Raw genomic sequence first — 8182 nt, forward strand, 5'->3', positions numbered from 1 at the left:
ATAATTCTTAAATTTATATATCTTAGTGTAACATAAGATTTATAAAATTTTATATGAAAAAGAAATATTGACACAAATATATTTATCAACACCAATAATAACAAAGTATTTATAATCAAAAGCGCGACTTAAAATTTAATTAACATAGGTTATTAAGTTTATTTATCTAAACCAAAAGTGTTCAAATTGCAACTGTAATGAAAACTGAAAATCATTAAAATGTTTACGTTATAAATTATTCTTGATATCTTAGAAACATTACGACTAATTCACTTCTCTTTTGGGTAGAAAGTACAAGTTCTTCTGTTGTGTCCTTCTTGTCCACATTGTCCACAACAGTTTGTGTTCACCGAAATCTTTTCATCTGCATTCTTTCTTCTTCTTTTTCTTGGTCGTCCAGATGATCTTCTGTATCTAGGTGGATACACAGTTTCAGCTACCACATTATTAGGATCTGACCAATCTTCCTTATCTGGCATTGGTACCATTGGAATTTCATATGTTTTTGCCAATGCATCAGGCTTGTAATAATCAGAGCAATACGGATTCATATCTGTGACATTCTTTTTTTTCAATACAGCGATTGCATGTGAACAAGGTATCTCATCTAGTTGAAATCTACCACAAGAACATACTTTCCGCTCAAGACAAACAATATATCTTCTTCCATTTTCATAAACTGAGAAAATAAATTCAGATGATGGAACAACCTGTGTACATTAAAAATTTTAAATATATAATTTTTAAAAAACAAATCATGTTCAAAAATGCAGAATGATACACTGAATTAGATATATATAATATAAAGTATTATATAAAGATACATACCTCCATTTTTGAACTTTTAGCGCGTTTATAATCAACAATTCCTCAAATTTTCTCCCTAATGTGTTCTTTGTGTATGAGGCTACTTCTCTGTTTTTGCAATGCCAAGATCCAAAAAGAATTCTAACTTCTTCCAAGAATTCTAATATAGTTAATTGGCGTGCTTCAACAAGACAACCATTGATACATTCTGCAATGTTTGAAGTCATCATTCTACCTCTGTTTACTGTTGCATGAACTCTTGACCACTTTTCGTAACCTGCATCTTCAAGGTACTCCTTAACCCTGTGATCAATTCTATCAACCTTAGCCATCAACTTATCAAAATCTTCCTTTCTATATGCCTTGGCCATAGAGTAGAATAGATCACTTATGGCCTTTCTGCTCCTTTTGAAGTTTCCACATACATTCTTCCAAAGATGCTACATGCATGCATAATGAGGTACATTTGGGAACACAATCCTCACACTCTTCATGATACTCTCATTTCTATCTGAAACAACACACATATCTTTTCTATCGCCAAATGCATGTTTGAACTATTCGAAAAATCATGTCCACGAACAATCATTTTCGGTGTCAACAACACCATATGCCGATGGAAATATGCAACCTGATTACACACACATTATATCATTTAATACGTAACATATAAAAACACATCATAACTATAAAAAAAAAAATACCTGCGCCATCAAGTGTGCTTGCTGATACAAATGTCCCTTTGTAAGCTCCACTCAGATGTGCACCATCCACAACAACTACTGGTCTGCAGTAATTAAATCCCCTAATGAATGGTCTTAAGGCGATGAACTGATACATAAATTCATCCTCTTCGGTCTTATGCATTCTTATATAAGAATTTGGATACACAGTTTTTAACATGTGTATGTATCGCGGCAACCGTCTATATCCTGCAGATGGTTTTTCCCTAATCATGGAGAGTGCACGTTCTTTAGCACGCCATGCTTGCTGGTAAGATATTTCAACCCCATAATATTCTCTAATATCATCAATTATATCTCTTGGAGTATAAATTCGTTTATGATTGACCAATTTTGGAGCAGTAACTCCACTTACAAATCCGACTGTTGCTTGGACTTTGGTTAATACCCTCTCCCTCATCGGACACGTATGTTCACTATTGAAACTTCTAACAATGAATATATCAGATTTTTTCCTGCAGGACGCCTTCATAGTCCAACCACATTTGTCTGAAAAGCATACCAACACATAGCTGCGTACATTTTTTAAGCATATTAATACTTATAGCAATTGCATCATATAATATATTCAACAATAATGTTTAAAGTAATCAAACAATGAATTACACAAAAAGTATCTACCAGTTTTTAAGAAATTAATGAAATGGTGATACATTAATGAAAAGTATCTACTAGTTGTGATATGCTTGTTTAAATTGATACAGTCCTTACTATATCAGCAGTAGTATATTAAAGTATCAAAATAGTTATTTCAATGTATCAAAACAAATTACTGAAATGGTGATACATTAAAATATCAAAGAACAAATGATACATGTAGGTTTTCATATAAAATAGTAATGTTTCATGTACTAATTTTGAACAGCATGGAAATATATATATTTATACCAAACACTATCATACCTTTGTTGATCAGACCTCTTTACTTTGCAATTGAAGTTGTTCTTTATCTTATATTTCGTCATCACATCTACAAGTGTTGCTTTATCCTTATATATCTGACATGTCTTCACATCTAAAATATCTGAATTGATTATAACATTTGTAATTCCAACTTCTGCATTTTCATATGAATCAAATAATCTAGTTTCAACCATTGCCAAAGCCTGTGTATCATGTGTTGTGCCTTCTACACACGTAATTTCTCCACATGTTCCATCAAAGTTATGTACAGTACCACCATTCTTTCCAATTGTGTCAATACATAATGGATACATTGAAAATCCAGGCTCATTTTTTTCAGTTCTAAATATAGTTTAACACTCATATCGTTCTTAAGCTTCATCGGACAGGAGTTACCTTCTACAATGTAACGAATTTCAATTTCTTTCCTTGATACATCAATATCCAACTCGGCTGCAATTGCTGCTTTGAGATTAGAAAACGAAATTGAATCTCCAACAACGATTCCGTCGATTTTGTAACTTTCATACTGCAATTCGTTCACCCAAATTCCGGAATGTCTCATCAAAATTGATGTATTCATCATGAAACATCCACAATAACAAATTAGCCATTAAATTTAATCCTCTCAAGTACCCGAGGTTGCAGATTAATTCCTCCCAAGATAAAACAAATTAGCCATTAAAGAAGTAGCGGTACCTCAAACTTCAATAATTTCAACGAACTCAAAAATGACAACAACGAATCACACACACAGACACGATCAATCGATTATATTTCGTAAGAAATTTATGCAAAAGAATGGAAGAATTCAATGCTGAGTAATGAGACACAACTTCTCTATTTATAGCCAACAAAGGATAAAGGTCACAAATCTTAGGAAAGAAGACAACCTTCCAGAAAGGTCACAACAATTTGGAAAAGACACAACCTTTCAAACTGTCATAACCCTTTAGAAAGAAGACAACCTTTCATGAAGGTCACAACCCTTCCACAAAGTGACAATCCTTCAGGAGAGTCACAACCCTTCATTTCCTGTTTTCACCTTTAAAACCCAACATGCACTGCTTCAGCCCTTCCTTCTTTCTTCTTATTTTTGTTTTTCCTTTTCATTTTATATCTGTTTTGTCGATTTTTCATTTGATGAGTTCTGACTTTTTTTAATTTATCAATTTTGGTGTTTAGGCCAGTGGTAATGTTGCATGAACTCAATCTAAACATGAATTTGTGTCACTATTTATAGCTTTGTTGTTCAATTTTTTGTGTTTTTGATTTTTGAAATTTAGTGTTTCTTCCGCTTTTGTTCTTGATGTGGGTGTTTTCTCAATTTTTTATTTTTTCATAAATAGGACTTTAAAGGTACTTGGAGAACTTTGAACATTATCAGGTACACCGAAATTAATTTTGAACCTGAATAGAGCTGACGGAGTAGTTGATTGGTAGCATAACATGGAAATTACATCTTTTTCCTGTTAATAACAACTATTTTTGGAGTACATAGTCTGCTTTTTTAAAAGTGATAATTACCGTGGAACACTTTATTGTTTATGTATTGGTTGATGAATGAGTCTTTTTAAGCATAAGAGTGGAATAAGAGAAAACAGAATTGGACATTCTAGTAATTTTTATTGATGGAGATCCATGCCCATGACCTAACAGTTTGGCATGGTAGATGACTCAGTTTGAGTTTCATGGTAAATTGAGGATTTGTTGCTCAACTTTATGGTTACAATTTTATATGTGATTGAAAGCATAACTAGCACATTTGATCTGCTTTTGATAATCCAACACATCAAAACGAAAATAAAATAGTATTATATATATATATATATATATAGGGTTGTGTATCGACAAATTCGGTTTGGTTTTGATGTTTATCGGGTTGGCTTATTGGTTATTGAATTGTAGTGATGCTAAACCATTATAGAACCATTAAGATATTGGCTTATCGATTTTTGATCGTTATCGGTTCGGTTATCGGTTTAATCGTTAAGATTTGACCCAAAAGAAAAAATATTGAAAATCAGTTAGAAACAAGGTTACAAATCAAATGAATCATGTACTTGAGTTTACAAGTTACATCCTGCTAAAAAACAAACACTTTTACATAGTAGAATAATAAAGTATTTGAGACAACAAAAAATTAAAGTAGGAAATTAAACTCTAAGTCGAGGACTTTATATACAAAATCGTATAAATANTATATATATATATATATATATGTCCAGCATTTCTCTCTCTTTAGTTGATTTAATTTTCTAGTTGGGTATGCAGTTGGATTATAATGTTGAATACAAATATATGTGTGTGTAGATAAACATAAACTAGAATGTGCTTATATTACAAGGGAGACTTTCTTTCAACATGAAGAATTTTTTGTAAGATAAGTTATTTATTTTTCATAGAGTGCAAGTTTAGATATATAAATAGCAAACAATCTCTAATTTTAACATATCTTATTCATTAAGCTCTGCCTTCGTTGTACTACGTCTTTGCTTCTTAAAGCACCTACTTGAGAAAATCAAAATAGACGAGTCTCAAGAGTTGTACATGTTCATGAAAAAAAGTAATAAACTTAATTTTATTTCTTTAACATGTGATGCACACAGTACTGTATGTCTTCAAAAATAATGAATAGTTGGTGGATTTACATAATATCTCTGTACTTACTGTTAATCTACTATAGATTGGAAGACCATAGCGTGAGATTGTTATCTTCTGTATTCTGATTAGTAAGCCAGAAGAAATAAAAGATAAAAAGAAAAACACAAAGAACTATCCGAGATCACAAACCCACTGTGCGTCATTAAGAAATTTAATCCGCTCAAGTACCCGAGGTTACAAATTAATTCCTCCCAAGATAAAATGGATTAACCATCAAAGAAGTAGCGGTACCTCAAACTTCAATAATTTCAATGAACTCAAAATGACAACAATGAATCAAACACACAGACACGATCAATCGATTTTATTTGTAAGAAATGTATGCATTAGAAGGAAAGAATTCGATGCAGAAAAATGAGATAAAATCTCTCTATTTATAGACATCAAAGGGTAAAGGTTGCATCTCTTTAGAAATAAGACAACCTTTCAAAAAAGGCCACAACCCTTTGGAAAAGGCAAAACCTCCCAAACGGTCACAACCCTTTAGAAAAAAATACAACTTTTCATAAAGGTCGCAACCTTTCGGCAAAGTCACGATCCTTCATTTCTTACTCACACCTTTAGAACCCAACAATCCCCCACATGAATAGAGAATGTCTATTGTTAAAATATATGCATGAAAAATAATGTGATTCATAAATAAGGATTGATCGCATTTGGATAAGTGGGTTTTTCTTTTCGGATACACTCGGTCAATCTGTAGATTCGATATCTTTGAATCGTCAAGCTTTGGTGTATACCTAGACAAAATAAGTCACATAATCAACCCTTGAACTGTTTTTGGTTCTGATTGTCTTGTTCATTTAAGCCATGAACACGTCTCGATTTATAAGTGCGTAGAGAAACGGCCATACCAGATTCCCCTTGAAGCGACTTACACTTCAGACTTACTAGGTGATTTCTAAATGTGTTTTGCCATAGATAAATTATTTGATATACTCTGTATCAAACTTAGAAACAATTAAAAAGTCCCAATTCCTTTATCCTTGTTACTTAACATTGTCTTATCATGAGAATGAACCATAAAAAATATTTTGACAATGTTGAACCCTCATTAATGACTTTGTTTGATCTCCTTGAACCTAGATCTTGGGATCTCCAGTCTTCTAGGTAGAGTTACCGCCGCAATGACTTTCCCTCGGCCATAGTCTCATTCCGTTCGATAATTTATCAACTCCCTCTCTAGTTAAGCCTTTTATAAGTGGACACAACACTTTATCCTTTGACTTAACATAGTTTGGTCAAACTCGCATGTCATTCATTTGCCGATATAGTTTGGTCAAACTTCACATGTCATTATTTGAGCGCTTATTTTTAGTCCATAAAGTAATTAACAGGTTTACACCCTTTTTACCAGGAACCACAAAATCCTTGGGTTGTTCACTATAAATTTCTTCTTCCCAAAAAAATATTCTTACATCAATTTTGACAAATTCGCAACTAGGGAAATTAACATCCGAAATGATGTAATCCTAGTTAAAGGCTATTATATGTCAAAATAATTAAGAATTTGTTATTGTCTTAAGCCTATGATAACAATCTTGCTTTGTATTTGTCAATAGTTTAATCAACTTTCGTTTCCTTTTGTAGATCCACTTTCAACCCAAAAATTTATTTCCAGGAGGAAGATCAACCAACTCTCAAGTATTGTTACTCAAGATTGAATCTATCTTACTATTGTCAGACTCTTTCCAAAAAGGATGAATCCACAAAAGACATCTTCTTCGACTATATGGACTCATTTTCAAGAAGAAATATTAAAAAATAAAATCTGAAGGAAGTAATTTGTCTATTGACATTTACCACACCTTTGAATATCCTTATTAAGTACATTCTCTTTGGTTCTTTCCAAGGTCATTTAGACCATTTCCTTTGTTATCCGATGGTTAGGACTTATGAACCATAATCAACATGCTTTACTAATTGTAGCATACACTACTAAAAAAAAGGCCAAAAAGAGACCTAGAAAAGAGACCTCACGAGGTCTCTTTTCGGAAAAAAGAGACCGAAAAAGAGATCTCAACGCTAGGTCAATAAAATGCAGGTCACTTTTTTACAGACACCTCATGAGGTCGCCAAACGGAGACCTCACGAGGTCACCAACAAATAATCTGATTTTTTACAAAAAAGAGGCCTCACGAGGTCACTATTGTATTTTTAATTTAATTTTATATTTTTTATATAGAGACCTCATGAGGTCACAATTTTATAATATTATTTAATTTATATTTTAATAAAGAGACCTCATTAGGTCGCTAAGATAATATTTAATTTAATTTATATTATTTTAAAGTAGAGACCTCATGAGGTCACAATTTTATAATATTATTTAATTTATATTTTAATAAAGAGACCTCATTAGGTCGCTAAGATAATATTTAATTTAATTTATATTATTTTAAAGTAGAGACCTCATGAGGTCTCTTTTCTGCATTTATATTTGGAGACCTCACGAGGTCTCCATAATGAAATTTACGGAAAATATAATGCAGAAAAGAGACCTCATGAGGTCTCTTTTATGCATTTATAAAATATAAATTGTTAATTAGAGACCTGATGAGGTCTCCATTATGAAATAGCTGAAAAAATTAATACAAAAGGGAGACCTCATGAGGTCTCTTTTCTGCATTTATAAAATAGAAAATGGTAAATAGAGACCTCATGAGGTCTCTATTATGAAATATCTGGAAAAATTAATGCAAAAAAGAGACCTCATGAGGTCTCTATTATGAAATATCTGGAAAATTAATGCAAAAAAGAGACCTCATGAGGTCTCTTTTTCTGGAAAAAAACTGGCAGAAAATTATTATTTCTGCGGCTTCTCATCACCTGTCATTTTAATTCAGTACCCAAATCAAACTCAAAGAGCTTCAAAAACTCAATTGAAGCAATACATTTACTAAATATTCTCTTATCAACTCAATTGCAACTCACTTCAACATAATTATATATTAAACAAAAACCATGATATCCATAAGTTATATAATACATTCCAACGTTATCATGTATTCACAAAACAAATAATTCCCATCACAAAATTATAAAGTTAACAAAATGATCCATAA

The 8182-nt window shown here is 31.9% G+C and overlaps 2 pseudogenes; both read right to left on the reverse strand.

Moving 5' to 3' along the window:
- Positions 1-134: 134 nt before the first annotated feature.
- Positions 135-1361, reverse strand: LOC107028296 (annotated as a pseudogene).
- On the reverse strand, positions 1324-3040 carry LOC114073951 (annotated as a pseudogene).
- Positions 3041-8182: the final 5142 nt, after the last annotated feature.

This window comes from Solanum pennellii, chromosome 8, assembly GCF_001406875.1.
Source record: "Solanum pennellii chromosome 8, SPENNV200".
NCBI lineage: Eukaryota > Viridiplantae > Streptophyta > Magnoliopsida > Solanales > Solanaceae > Solanum > Solanum pennellii.